We start from the raw sequence: 15,396 nt of genomic DNA, 5'->3' as shown, positions 1-15,396 counted from the left end.
AACTCGCTCCATGAAATTTGTCGTGCATTGTTTATATGATCTGAAATTTTGGTTTGATTCCATTGGTAAACAACATAGTTATTTTAGGATCAAAAGTATGACATTTTGTTTTTCACATGAAGTATATCAGTCAAGCAGGTTTGTTAAAAATCATAATAGTTTGGAAAAAAATGGATTTTTAAAAATGTAAATCAGATTTATTTGATTTGAATCAATTGTTTAAAATGTTTACATTTTTGTCTTTCTGTGAGATATCAAAAAGTTACATTCAACACAGTATTCAACACCCAGCTGTAAAACTCTGTTTATTTTGCATTGCGTCTTACTACCTTTAAGATATTTGTTTCAGAAATTATCTGTTCCTAAAAAAAAAGAGAGGAAGAACAATACATGTATTAATTAAGCATTAACTTTCAAAGGGCACAAACTTGTAGCATTTTTATTGGGGTGCCGGGCACAGGCCAACAGTCCACTTGACCGCGCAGCTGCATGTATTCAAGTGTATATGTCTCGCTTTGTTCCTGTTTAATATCTCTCTTTATTATATGAAGGGTTCTTGAGAATGCAATTTTTTCACATTTGCAATTTGGGCAATTCCACACGAGGCCTAATGGGCCAATTAGAAAGTTTACGAATGTTGCACATGTAAAGGGTAAAAGATGAGCTAGTGTTTTCTTTTTCTTCTTTTTTTGAGAAAATAACAGGTCTTTTTTCTGTGATATATATGTACGTACGTAGCACCGGACAGGCACACTTCATTTGATATATCAACACATTCCACTTCTATCAAGCGAAAATAAAACAGTTTTTGCACTGGCTTCAAAGTTATGGTGTGATTAGGTTTACGTACGAACAGGGACAGGCATTTTGTGACAAATGTCCAGTGTGTTCGTGCGTGTAAATCCTGCTTAGAGAAAATATCAAATAGTTCTTCACATCTGAGGCTAGGTTTTGACTGATGGCATTCCTCCAGGGTACATCTTCTTAAATCAGACAACATTATGGGATCATTAAATATTATGCTTACATTTGTACTTTGTGACTTTATCTAAAATGTCTGTCCCTCGTTACGTATGTGACACTTATAAAAACAATATCCACCATATTTTCTAAAATACAAAACCAGTTAGGGCCTATGTCCCGCTTTGCAGGTGTGGATATTTTGTTCATTAAGCTTGCAATGTCTACAGCAAAAATTGAGAGAGCAAGTTCCTAGAGGGCGCTCGTGTGCTCTAGAGAGGGCGCTGTTCAGCGTGCTCCAGCAATCCCCAAGTTCATGAAGTTCACTGATGTTACTCTCCTCAAAATCATTCCAATTTCCAGGTGCTTGTTTTTTTATGTAGCTATTGTTGACTGACTGGGTAAGTCCCTTGTAATAATCATTATAATAAATAATAGCAACTTTGGGGAACAGAATTAATAATAGCTTTGCCTTAAGCATGTTAAGTAACTCCAGCTGACAAGTGACATGCTCATGACGGAAGCTAGCCGGCCCCACCCACTAGTGTGGCCGTCGGTATGCTGCGCTGAACCAAAGGCCACACACCGTGGTCCGCGCTTTACTGAGGACGTTTTCATAAAAACTGCGGTCCGTTTCTTACATATAGTTGTATTCTATGATGTCCCATCTATCACTTCTGGGATGCTTAGGTGTAATGATGTTCAATTTTCCGAGATATTCTTCAATCTTTCTGGAGCCCATATATGGGTAATCCTTAGCTGGAGTTACCCAGCCCTGAGTTTTATCATTGGGTTGTCTATAAGGGCTGGAGTGAATTTTTCTCGTAACTTGTAGTATTGGCAAACATTTTTTGGAAAATGTTCAATTTTGTCCCCGTTACACACTAATTGCAACTGCAACTCACCCCAAACTTGCCTGGAATAACCATTACACAGGTCCTTGAAGTAAAAAACGATCCACGATGAAGATTCAGCCTACAATTGCAGTGAAAACAGGAGGAATAACCGCTAACTTGGCAACCTTGCTGGATTGGCCAGGACCGCAATTGGTTTGTGCACAAAAAAAATTGTGTACAATGAATGGCGGTCGATTAACAGGCACAGAGAGCGATCGCTGTCAACTACTCGTTTTTGCCGGCTGCGCTGGCTGTTGGCGCATGACGTCACGCGGAAGCGTAACACCCGATGACTGTTTCATGCACTATTGGTTGCGGTTCCAGTACCAAAGCTGTGATGCGAGTGGTAAACCTTATATTAGTGCATAAAACAGTCATCGGGTGTTACGCTTCGGCGTGACGTCAGATAACCGTTATTTGGTTTGAAAACAATTAGGATAACTGGATTTTGAAATCTCTGATTCCTCCCACCACTATTTTCCTTCTTTCCTTAGAAAGTTGTCCGTGAGTTGAGCTCAGAGGTTGCATCGTTCCTCAATCAACTACTGAAGGGGGACTTCGGCTCTGACTCCAAAGCTTTGTGTGAGTTGTTGGTCTTTTTTACTAAAATGTTGCATTTTCTCAATTTTTGTGGTTTGACTGTATGATGTAGGGTAGACGTCCTGAATTTTCGCCCGTCCCAAAATTCAGCACCCCTATATATATAGTGGTCTGGCCCGCCAACGCGTTCACGTGACGCAACTTTTTCCCCAAGCGCTGAAACATGGTGCCGCGCATGGCAGAAGCACGTGACTGCATGCATTGCTGAACTTACGCACAGGGTGCCGAATTTCCGGACAACACTAATGTCTTACAAAGTCACGTGACATTACCGAAGCAGGTTCGGGATCGAATTAGTTTTAGTATCGCAACATGGGCTATGCCCATGTGCTGTGTGTTGACGGGAGTACCAGGTAAATCGATACTGCATATGTCGAAAAATAATAATCGACTCTTATGGTGCCGAAATTCGGGACGTTTAGGCCACTAAAAAAAAAATAAGTCGGTCTCTGGTCAGTGCGACGGTCGATTTTAATCATGCGCGTCAATCTTTTTTTTTTCAAAAATGTTCCGCGGTAGCTCCAACAGCGCTCTCTATTGCCGCACCTCCTCAATTTTTTTTTTACCAAACAGCACCAAGGAATGGGAAATTGCACCAAGGCAAATGATCGAGAGCACCAAGGCAAATTATGGAGGACACCAGTGTACAATGTACATGAGGACACCAAAAAAAGCAAAATAGTACCCCACCTTGTCTGTACAATCCAAGCTTGAAAAAAAAAAAAGCCGCGTCCCCGCGTCAATTCCGGAACTTTGTTCTGACCAGAGACCGAATATTTTTTTTTTTTTGGCCTTACCCTATATTTTTTTTTTTTTTTTAATCCAGACAAAAGGCATAGGAAGTTATGTCCAAGTTAAGGCATTTGATTCTTGTGACAGAGTCTAGCTTCCAAACATGGGTTGAAATTCAGCCATTGTAATTTATCACAGCTCAAGTGTAATATCAAAAGATACCTCCTTTCTATTAGATGTGTGTTTGCTTCTTTTCTTATGTACATGTAGCCACCACTTTGATTAGCCTTTGGCTTTGTTGACATATTTTATTTAACCCCTTCTCGCCGGCTAACTGCTATAGCTGCGGCTTGAGGAAAGGCTATGTGCCGGGAGACGGCTAGAGCCTCATGCCCACACGTGCATTTCATTCATCGTTCGCTTGTGATTGCTACAATTAAGAGTGGCATTCGAAGGTGTATTTTCCTCTAGAAGGGGAAAGTTCGGTGAACCTTTTTTAGTCATGAAAAGCGAAATCTATTCAGCAACAACACTTATTGTTCTTGGTTGAATAGATGTTGTTGTTGTTTTTTTCGAGCACAGCGCACAGGCTTTTGTTTAAAGTTATAGTCCATCATTTGTAATTTGTGCATTTTGTTCGTTTGAAGCAACAAAAGTGCTCAAAAACTAAAGAAGGGTGCTGAACAACTAACCTGATGAAGTTTCAGCTCAGCTTCAGCTGTATATTTCGAGAAAAACAGCATTCTAGGATCTCAATTTCAAATCAAAAGTTGCTGAGTCATGTTTTGAATTGCGCCTGAATTCAGCGTCTGAGAAACGTTCTCGCTGAGCTGATTGCAGCTACGCGCTGTCGCGCACCGATCCGACGAATTATAGCAACCGGGGGTGTGTGTGCGTCGTGTCAATGCTTGCGCGCGCTTCGCCGAATAACAAAACGAACTACTCATTTTAATTTTCCTACTGTGCTTCTTATTACGCATGGTTGGAAATGCCTTCTTTCATTGATTACTTCAAAATGATATTGATAGCTTGCCAGAAAGAATAATTTCACAGGGAGTTTATTCCCCTTACTATCTTTCAACCAAGTATGTTTTTCAATAATAATTACGCCAATTACTTTTTGGATTGCTGCAAATGATGGACTATAGCTTTAATGTATGCGCTCATTGTTCACAGCTATGCTTGACTGATCACATGGGCTTTCCGTATGCACGGCGTATTTTACACACATGCGCCCTCAGTGAATACCGGCGCGCTGGCTAAGTATCGAAAAGCTGCACCATCTTGGAGGGGTTAAAAAGTACAGATTCTGTAACTGTGTTAGTACGACAAGCTTGTATAGTATATCCGATCAAAATGACACCATGGGAAACAGTGAGCCAATATGTATGGCCGCAACAACAAGTAAAAAAAAAAAAATTATTTTAAAGTAAGACACGTATCTCCTAACCCAAGAGTTGATACCTCTTGCTTCCTCACAAGACCAAGAGACAGAACAGGATATGGGCAAGCATCGAGCGTGTGCTGGCAGATCACCCAGCTGATCAAGTTGTCCGATTGCTGGCCGTCATCAGCGAGGAATCCGCTCTGTCGCTGCGACAAACGACATCGACCTGAAGAAAGATGCCGAGCAACTGAGGTTTTAAGGTAGTTTTTTTTTCTTTGGCTTCATTGCTGCAGTGCTGAAGGATAGAAATCCAATCACAAGTCTGGTCACAAGTTAATTACCAAAGAGCTATATTAAATTCAGTGTTCTAGCCAGGCATCAAATAGCGCTAGCACCCGCTACGCTTTCGGATAAAAGCGCTACGCTTAAATCGCGCCGCTACGCTACCGCTACACTATAAATTTTGGTTGCGAAAAAAAAATATCTGCCGTTTGTTCGTATACAAGCGCAGCAACTTTGAGCATTGCGCACTGGCCGTACGACACAGCGAAAAATAAACAAAGATCCCACCGCACGTAGCCCGTACGATACCCCTACCGTGATGCTGCGCCACACGCATTCGCTATGATAGCAATAAGCACGTGCTGTTTTGTGCTGCGTAGATACAGCGCTCCGTACGGACGTACGTGTCACCAATTACATGTCACGTACAGAGCGCTCTGTGGACCACACCGTTTTGCGGTATCGGGTGTGCTTTCCTAAGGTCAATATTTACAAGCATTTCAACTGTTTAAAATTATAAATAATACTTTTTATCAAGTCCGAAACATGTTACTGTTTGAAAATAAGTTCTTCAACGTCGGAACATAATTTTCGTAAAGGATTTATTCGAGAAACGATGTCCAAAGAAAGGCTAAGCACCCCTACGATATCAATGGATCCGTCCATAAAGATGGCCGCACGTGAAGAATTCTTCTCGAAGAATGTCGCTGGCGAAAATTTGGATTTTTGACTACACTACTCGTTGCTGATAATAACAGTTCAATAAGTTTGGTAGTAAAAACGGATCTGTTTGTTCTTAGGACAAAACCAATCAGCAAGTATTGCAACAAAGCAAGTTTTTTAGCGCTCTACGAATGCGTTGCTTTCTCAAATGCTGAGGGAAAATTTGGTCGCGTAGTTCGCCGGCGTAGCCGGTGTGGGCTGGCCCGCGCCCGCACGCCGGGCCGGCCGGGGACGGCCGCGGCCGGGATAGGAAGCAATTCCCGGTGATTATTTCTCATCGTCATTATCTAAAATTATATTTTTTAACATAACAAAAATGAGATTTCTCCTTCACATTGTGTTGTAGCATATTGGAATTGCAATCGCCGACGACTTTTTCTGTCTGAGACCTCCATGGTTTTACAATTTCTCTCCCTGCCGATCGGATGGTTTTATTTACAAATTTAAAATCGGAACTAGGCCCACTGCTACTACGGCAGCGCTATTCAACACAAGGCTTCTTGAAATATGAAATGTTCATGCGATTTGTTCTCGCACTTAATATTGACAAAGTAAATCCCATTTTTTTATAAAACATTGACTGAGGAACTACTAAAAATGGTTAAACATCAGAAAGCATCGATCTTGGAACAATTTATACATTGTAAACATAATCTAAAATTTGAAAACAGAAGAAACTTTACAGGAGCAAGTGTAGCAATCATTGAAACAAAACAAAATTTCTTATAATTTTAAACACTTCTGCTAAAAAAAAATCAGGGGAAAGTGGCAGGGAATCGCCTCAGATTGCACCACAGAGCATCTAGAGTCCAACATTTTTCGGGGCCCTTAAGCGAGCCCCGGACCCCACGCCGTAAGGGCTTCGCGCTCCGCGCTCACATTAGTCATCGAACCAAAATTACCCCTACGCTATAATTTCACCATGGCTAGAACCCTGATTAAATTACTTCTATAGCGCTAACTCCTCATTCTTGCGCGCGGAGACGCTTTGAAGTCGTCCCTGGCACAGACATTTTGAAGTCATGTGCGTGTTTGTAGAACACAATCAAATTAAATGGATTGAATTTAAAGTGTACTTTAAATGCACCGCGCAAGTAGAACATACGCAAACAACTTATTAAGCGCGTCACGACAGTCTACAAGAAACATGTCACGTTTAATCATCTACAGCAGATACGCTAACACGCCAACGCGGTGTTGCGCTGTTTGCGTAGAGGAAATTGAAGTCATGCATTTTGGTTTTGGGCCTATCGGCTTCGGTAACACACCTGTATTGAATACAAATGCAGATATGTAAATAGCCGTACAAAAGCTGTACAAAATTGCGAGTTTTCCACAAAATTTTGATGTTTGTGCACAAACATGGATGCACCCAGTAGGCATCACTTTGTACATGAGTCAGCATAGTCCATCATTTGTAACTGTGCATTTTGTTCGTTTGAAGCAACAAAAGTGTTCAAAATTTAATGAAGGATACTGAACAACTAACCTGATGAAGTTTCAGCTCAGCTTTAGCTGTATATTCCGAGAAAAACAGCATTCTTGGATCTCAATTTCAAATCAAAAGTTGCTGAATCATGTTTTAAATTGTTTTGAATTGCAGCTTTATGCCATGTCGCGCACTGATCCGACGAATTGTAGCAACTGCGCGCGCCTGTGCGTCGTGCCAATGCTTGCGCACGCTGCGCCGAATAACAAAACGAACTGCTAATTTAAATTTCCTATGGTGCGTCTTAAGACGCACTGTTGGAAAGGCCTTTTTTTGTTGATTACTTCAAAATGACAGCATGTCAAAAAGAATAATTTCACAGGGAGTTTACATGTAGTCCCCTTAATATGTGGGCATGAAATAAGCTTCCATAACGAGGTAAAACATAAACAAATCTTGTTAAAGTTTTGGATGGTACTGCGTAGAGAATTTTCATCATGGACATTGGTTGTAATGCAATGAAGACGTCGTCCAACCTCGGCTGAATCATGTTTTAATTTGTTTTGAATTGCAGCTACATTGTACATGCGATGGTAATGTGTAGAGTCTACTGATCATTATTTCTGTGTTTGTATCGGCAGTCCTCACCTCAGAAGTCAGCGCCCACGACGAGGAGCTGCTGAGGCAAGTCCTGCCTGTTCTACAGACCAGACTCAATGAGTCTACTGATCATTATTTCTGTGTTCGTATCTGCAGCCCTCACCTCAGAAGTCAGCGCCCACGATGAGGAGCTGCTGAGGCAAGTCCTGCCTGTTCTACAGACCAGACTCAATGAGTCCACTGATCATTATTTCTGTCTTTGTATCTGCAGCCCTCACCTCAGAAGTCAGCGCCCACGATGAGGAGCTGCTGAGGCAAGTCCTGCCTGTTCTACAGACCAGACTCAATGAGTCTACTGATCATCATTTCTGTGTTTGTATCTGCAGCCCTCACCTCAGAAGTCAACGCCCACAATGAGGAGCTACTGAGGCAAGTCCTGCCTGTCCTACAGACCAGACTCAATGAGTCTACTGATCATTATTTCTGTGTTTGTATCTGCAGCCCTCACCTCAGAAGTCAGCGCCCACGATGAGGAGCTGCTGAGGCAAGTCCTGCCTGTCCTACAGACCAAACTCAATGAGTCTACTGATCATTATTTCTGTGTTTGTATCAGCAGTCCTCACCTCAGAAGTCAGCGCCCACGACGAGGAGCTGCTGAGGCAAGTCCTGCCTGTTCTATAGACCAGACTCAATGAGTCTACTGATCATTATTTCTGTGTTTGTATCTGCAGCCCTCACCTCAGAAGTCAGCGCCCACGACGAGGAGCTGCTGAGGCAAGTCCTGCCTGTTCTACAGACCAGACTCAATGAGTCCACTGATCATTATTTCTGTGTTTGTATCTGCAGCCCTCACCTCAGAAGTCAGCGCCCACGATGAGGAGCTGCTGAGGCAAGTCCTGCCTGTTCTACAGACCAGACTCAATGAGTCAACTGATCATTATTTCTGTGTTTGTATCTGCAGCCCTCACCTCAGAAGTCAGCGCCCACGATGAGGAGCTGCTGAGGCAAGTCCTGCCTGTCCTACAGACCAAACTCAATGAGTCTACTGATCATTATTTCTGTGTTTGTATCTGCAGCCCTCACCTCAGAAGTCAGCGCCCACGATGAGGAGCTGCTGAGGCAAGTCCTGCCTGTTCTACAGACCAGACTCAATGAGTCAACTGATCATTATTTCTGTCTTTGTATCTGCACCCCTCACCTCAGAAGTTAGCGCCCACGATGAGGAGCTGCTGAGGCAAGTCCTGCCTGTCCTACAAACCAAACTCAATGAGTCTTCTGATCATTATTTCTGTGTTTGTATCTGCAGCCCTCACCTCAGAAGTCAGCGCCCACGATGAGGAGCTGCTGAGGCAAGTCCTGCCTGTTCTACAGACCAGACTCAATGAGTCAACTGATCATCATTTCTGTGTTTGTATCTGCAGCCCTCACCTCAGAAGTCAGCGCCCACGATGAGGAGCTGCTGAGGCAAGTCCTGCCTGTTCTACAGACCAGACTCAATGAGTCTACTGATCATTATTTCTGTCTTTGTATCTGCAGCCCTCACCTCAGAAGTCAGCGCTCACGATGAGGAGCTGCTGAGGCAAGTCCTGCCTGTTCTACAGACCAGACTCAATGAGTCTACTGATCATTATTTCTGTCTTTGTATCTGCAGCCCTCACCTCAGAAGTCAGCACCCACGATGACGAGCTGCTGAGGCAAGTCCTGCCTGTCCTACAGACCAGACTCAATGAGTCTACTGATCATTATTTCTGTGTTTGTATCTGCAGCCCTCACCTCAGAAGTCAGCGCCCACGATGAGGAGCTGCTGAGGCAAGTCCTGCCTGTCCTACAGACCAAACTCAATGAGTCTACTGATCATTATTTCTGTGTTTGTATCAGCAGTCCTCACCTCAGAAGTCAGCGCCCACGACGAGGAGCTGCTGAGGCAAGTCCTGCCTGTTCTATAGACCAGACTCAATGAGTCTACTGATCATTATTTCTGTGTTTGTATCTGCAGCCCTCACCTCAGAAGTCAGCGCCCACGACGAGGAGCTGCTGAGGCAAGTCCTGCCTGTTCTACAGACCAGACTCAATGAGTCCACTGATCATTATTTCTGTGTTTGTATCTGCAGCCCTCACCTCAGAAGTCAGCGCCCACGATGAGGAGCTGCTGAGGCAAGTCCTGCCTGTTCTACAGACCAGACTCAATGAGTCCACTGATCATTATTTCTGTGTTTGTATCTGCAGCCCTCACCTCAGAAGTCAGCGCCCACGATGAGGAGCTGCTGAGGCAAGTCCTGCCTGTCCTACAGACCAAACTCAATGAGTCTACTGATCATTATTTCTGTGTTTGTATCTGCAGCCCTCACCTCAGAAGTCAGCGCCCACGATGAGGAGCTGCTGAGGCAAGTCCTGCCTGTTCTACAGACCAGACTCAATGAGTCAACTGATCATTATTTCTGTCTTTGTATCTGCACCCCTCACCTCAGAAGTTAGCGCCCACGATGAGGAGCTGCTGAGGCAAGTCCTGCCTGTCCTACAAACCAAACTCAATGAGTCTTCTGATCATTATTTCTGTGTTTGTATCTGCAGCCCTCACCTCAGAAGTCAGCGCCCACGACGAGGAGCTGCCGAGGCAAGTCCTGCCTGTTCTACAGACCAGACTCAATGAGTCAACTGATCATCATTTCTGTGTTTGTATCTGCAGCCCTCACCTCAGAAGTCAGCGCCCACGATGAGGAGCTGCTGAGGCAAGTCCTGCCTGTTTTACAGATCAGACTCAGTGAGTCTACTGATCATCATTTCTGTGTTTGTATCTGCAGCCCTCACCTCAGAAGTCAGCACCCACGATGAGGAGCTGCTGAGGCAAGTCCTGCCTGTTCTACAGACCAGACTCAATGAGTCTACTGATCATCATTTCTGTCTTTGTATCTGCAGCCCTCACCTCAGAAGTCAGCGCCCACGATGAGGAGCTGCTGAGGCAAGTCCTGCCTGTTCTACAGACCAGACTCAATGAGTCAACTGATTATTATTTCTGTGTTTGTATCTGCAGCCCTCACCTCAGAAGTCAGCGCCCACGATGAGGAGCTGCTGAGGCAAGTCCTGCCTGTTCTACAGACCAGACTCAATGAGTCCACTGATCATTATTTCTGTGTTTGTATCTGCAGCCCTCACCTCAGAAGTCAGCGCTCACGATGAGGAGCTGCTGAGGCAAGTCCTGCCTGTTCTACAGACCAGACTCAATGAGTCTACTGATCATTATTTCTGTGTTTGTATCTGCAGCCCTCACCTCAGAAGTCAGCGCCCATGATGAGGAGCTGCTGAGGCAAGTCCTGCCTGTTCTACAGACCAGACTCAATGAGTCTACTGATCATAATTTCTGTGTTTGTATCTGCAGCCCTCACCTCAGAAGTCAGCGCTCACGATGAGGAGCTGCTGAGGCAAGTCCTGCCTGTTCTACAGACCAGACTCAATGAGTCTACTGATCATTATTTCTGTCTTTGTATCTGCAGCCCTCACCTCAGAAGTCAGCGCTCACGATGAGGAGCTGCTGAGGCAAGTCCTGCCTGTTCTACAGACCAGACTCAATGAGTCTACTGATCATTATTTCTGTCTTTTTATCTGCAGCCCTCACCTCAGAAGTCAGCACCCACGATGACGAGCTGCTGAGGCAAGTCCTGCCTGTTCTACAGACCAGACTCAATGAGTCTACGGACGCGCTTGCCTCCTGCATCTCTGTGAGGGATGCACTTTCAGCTTGGTAAGAGAAAGAAGACATTTGTGATGCGATCAAGCTAAATGAGTTGTTTGGTGGGAATTTTCATTTGGAGATTCAGGCCAAAATAGGGCCACTTCACCACATCACTTCATCACATCTCTTGGTGTTCTGACTTCCTTAATTTTTGAACTAAAGATGGTACCAGCATGCGGTTTTCACATCAATAATGCTGAGATTGTGCTCTTTTCAAATCTGTAATAAAACAAATTTGACTCTGGTCGACAAACGACTCATTTAGCTTGATCGCATCACATTTTGTTTAATATCTGGGTTTCATTTCACATACAGGGTGTTTAAAAAAAAACCTCAAAGCCCCCTCTTTTTCCACAGCTTTTAAAAAGATACATCACAAATACTGATACACATGTAGAGACTATATCTCATTAGCTTTTCAACACCGAAAGCATTTTTCCAATCGGGTAAATATTTGCATTTTTCTCCACAACGCAGGCATGCGACATTCCATCGGAATCGCTGATTTCCTCATTTTTTGACGTCTCATGAATGCCATTAAAAATTGAAAGATGCTGCAAAAAGTCTTGTGTGGTTTGGAGTTTCCTTGTTTTTTTCTTCTCAATTCCCAGTTTAATTCCCGACTACAGCCTGTGTCCATTTCCGTCTCGTAAATCGCCTTGCTGTACACAAAAAGTTAAAGCACTATGTCGCAGGTGTGTAACTGGGAAGTCGGGCATGTAACAGCTAGCCAAAATATTAGCTCCAATGTCAGAGCACCTTAGTTTAATTCCGTCCGATTTAGGAAATTAATTCTACATTCAGAGAATTCAAGTTGAGTTGGTTTCACAGTCCTGTTTTTTTATCAATTTCCTTGTCTAACTTATAAATATTGATATATTTATTGATATTATTGACAGGTGGGAGCAGCCAGCACAGCTTCTTACTCCCTGGGTCAAGCTGGACGACCTCGCACTGCAACAGTGGCTGGACAAATGGACGGTGGCCGTGACTAGACTGAGGCAGTTGGGCGTCTAGTGGCTCATGTCGGTACCAGACTATGTCAGTACTACAATGGTACCCTTAAAACACCATATAATGTAAACATGTGTTCTTATATTAGTTGCTCATGCAAATCAGGCTCCTCTGGACTGTGTATGTTAGGAGATGATCTGGTACACGGTATCCTGTGGAGACATGTGTATAATAGGGAACAACAAATTGTACATTTATGGGCTCCGTGCACTAACATGCATTAACGGTCAGAAAAGGAGAGTTGGGGGTGACCTAGACTGGTTCCTGATCCATCCACCTTGTATTTCGAATGTATCCAAAGTTACTGGAGACGAGGATTAGTCTCGTAGACCATCGCAAGTTAAATTCGACATGTCCTCGCTCCAACGATAAATAAAGTTGATATCTAATAGTTAGGCGAGGCTGATACAGAACACCATTTGATTTTGAAAAGGGGTTGGTAGACTGTTGGCTGTGTGTATGCTAATTTTGGTCTGAACCAGACTACGGTTGAACGCTGCTACATGTATAACAATCATCGCAGCATCCACAGAAATTGTTCTTAATATCGATTATCTGGTATAGCAATTTTAAGCTGCCGGTGCTCCCTTCTTAATAAATAGCACCCTTCAGAACTTCACCCTGAATGCCCTGGTAGTTACTGAAAGACGACTTTCAACACGTGCCGACTATTGAATTATGTAATTTCACAGTTTTTGAGCTTACTACCTACAGCAATGGGTGGCTTTCCCCTTCTATTCCTCAGGGAAATAATAGCCACTTGTCACTCTTCTGGTGACATTTTTCAGCAACAATTTTTGGTACGTTTTGCACACAAAAATCGGGAGCCAAGGACGATGTTTGGTATGGCCAAATCTTCAGTATACCGGTGTTCGGTATAGCGACGTTGCACTGTACTTGTGAAATACATGTATATCGTATAGCTCTGTGTACATGCATGCTGCATTTGTCATTTTCTACACTTCTTGCTTTAACCCTTACCCTACTAGACCCTCCAACGCATGCCAATATGTGCCTCAAGAAAATCTCCTATGTTTTTTGCATGGCCCTCCAATATCTGCCATGTCATTTCAAGGGTAGCTGGACAGGCACTCCAATACATGCCACAGAGAACAATGCGAGTCCTCTGATAACAAAGTGAGTGCCCCCAGCTGGTCAGTATCAGGCACCCTCCAGGGCCTCCAACTCCTGCCAATTGGAGCCTTCACTGTTAAGACAAACTATCTGCCAATAAACTGCAGCTGGAGGGCATTGGCATAACCAACTGACATGCAGTAAACTACCCTCAGAGAGTAAGGGTTAATTAATGTAAAACAGACGCGTATTTACAAATGCAGCATAAATTGCAAATTGATCAAAGAGAAAGAGATGGATTCATATTTATCCGATGATCTGCAACCTAAGTAGATACCAGTACCTATAGCAGAGGGATAATTTTCATTTTGAAATAATTGTTGAATTCTATGTACTTTATTTACAGTTAGTCATTTGGTCCGTTTTTTAGACAACATTTTACAGAGAGTGAACGGTTTAGCTTTGTTACAACTGATAAAGTAACAACCATTCACCACGGATCACCAACCGATAATGTTACAACTATTTATACTGTATCATTAATAGATAATGTAACAAAAATTGACCAATAGCGTAGTGACATTTACATGTATTACACTGTCAGTCAATTTCTGTTACATTATCGGTTAGTGATATCAGTCAATTTCTGTTACATTATTTGTTATTGATACAGTATCAGTCAATTTCTGTTACATTTTCGGTTAATGATACACTATCAATCAATTTCTGTTACATTATCGGTTAATGATACACTATCAGTCAATTTCTGTTACATTATTGGTTAATGATACACTATCAGTCAATTTCTGTTACATTATCAGTTATTGATACACTATCAGTCAATTTTTGTTACATTATCGGTTAGTGATACACTATCAGTCAATTTCTGTTACATTATCGGTTATTGATACACTATCATTCAATTTCTGTTACATTATACATGTACATGTAGGTTATTGATACACTATCGGTCAATTTCTGTTACATATACACTATCAGCCAATTTCTGTTACGTTATCAGTTACTGATTCACTATCAGTCAATTTCTGTTACATTATTGGTTAGTGATACAGTATTGGTCAATATGTGTGACATTATCAGTTGGAAATACATTATCAGTTGGTAAATACATTATCAGGTGTAACAAGCTTACCCAATATGTTTTTTGAAACTGACCGAGTTGCAGATATTTTATTGTACATGTATTTAACAATATGATGAGATGTTATGAAATAAAAAAGAAACAAATTAAAAGGCAAAAAAATGAAGCAACGACGTGATGAAGTTTTTATTCTGTAATTTTATTCTGCGTTTGTGAATCTCTTATATGCTTTTGGCTTGAATGTTGTATAAATTATAGTGTAGTAAATGTTATTACACTATTGGTCAATTATTACATTATAGGTCGTAACCGATAATGTAACAGAAATTGACCGATAGTGTAGTGAATGTTATTACACTATTGGTCAATATTTGTTACATTAGCGGTTAGGACCGATAATGTAGTAAATGTTGCTAAACTATCGGTCAACTGTTATTACATTATAGGTCGTAACCGATAATGTAACAAAAATTAACCAATAGTGTAGTAAATGTTATTACACTATTGGTCAATTATTACATTATAGGTCGTAACCGATAATGTAACAGAAATTGATCGATAGTGTAGTAAATGTTATTACACTGTTGGTCAATATTAGTTATGTAAATATTGTTACATTAGCGGTTAGGACCGATAATGTAAATGTTACTAAACTATCGGTCAACTGTTATTACATTATAGGTCGTAACCAATAATGTAACAGAAATTGACCGATAGTGTAGTAAATGTTATTACACTATCGGTCAATTGTTATTACATTATCGGGCTGTAACCCATAATGTAACAAATATTGACCAATGTGTAATAACATTTACTACACTATCAGTCAATTTTGTGTTACATTATTGGTTAGTGATACAGTATCGG

At 42.2% G+C, this 15,396-nt stretch overlaps 1 long non-coding RNA gene across 1 annotated transcript; it reads left to right on the top strand.

Annotated features, from left to right (window-relative positions):
- The first annotated feature begins 2,355 nt into the window (after nucleotides 1-2,355).
- LOC119736135 lies at nucleotides 2,356-10,200 on the top strand. Its single transcript, XR_005272279.1, has 3 exons — nucleotides 2,356-2,438; nucleotides 4,671-4,835; nucleotides 7,766-10,200. It is a non-coding gene; the product is annotated as an uncharacterized LOC119736135 (long non-coding RNA).
- Nucleotides 10,201-15,396: the final 5,196 nt, after the last annotated feature.

This window comes from Patiria miniata, unplaced genomic scaffold (genome assembly GCF_015706575.1).
Source record: "Patiria miniata isolate m_02_andy unplaced genomic scaffold, ASM1570657v1 HiC_scaffold_29, whole genome shotgun sequence".
NCBI lineage: Eukaryota > Metazoa > Echinodermata > Asteroidea > Valvatida > Asterinidae > Patiria > Patiria miniata.
The sequence above is the reverse complement of the archived record's forward strand: the minus strand, read 5'-3'. Positions and strand labels throughout refer to the sequence as shown.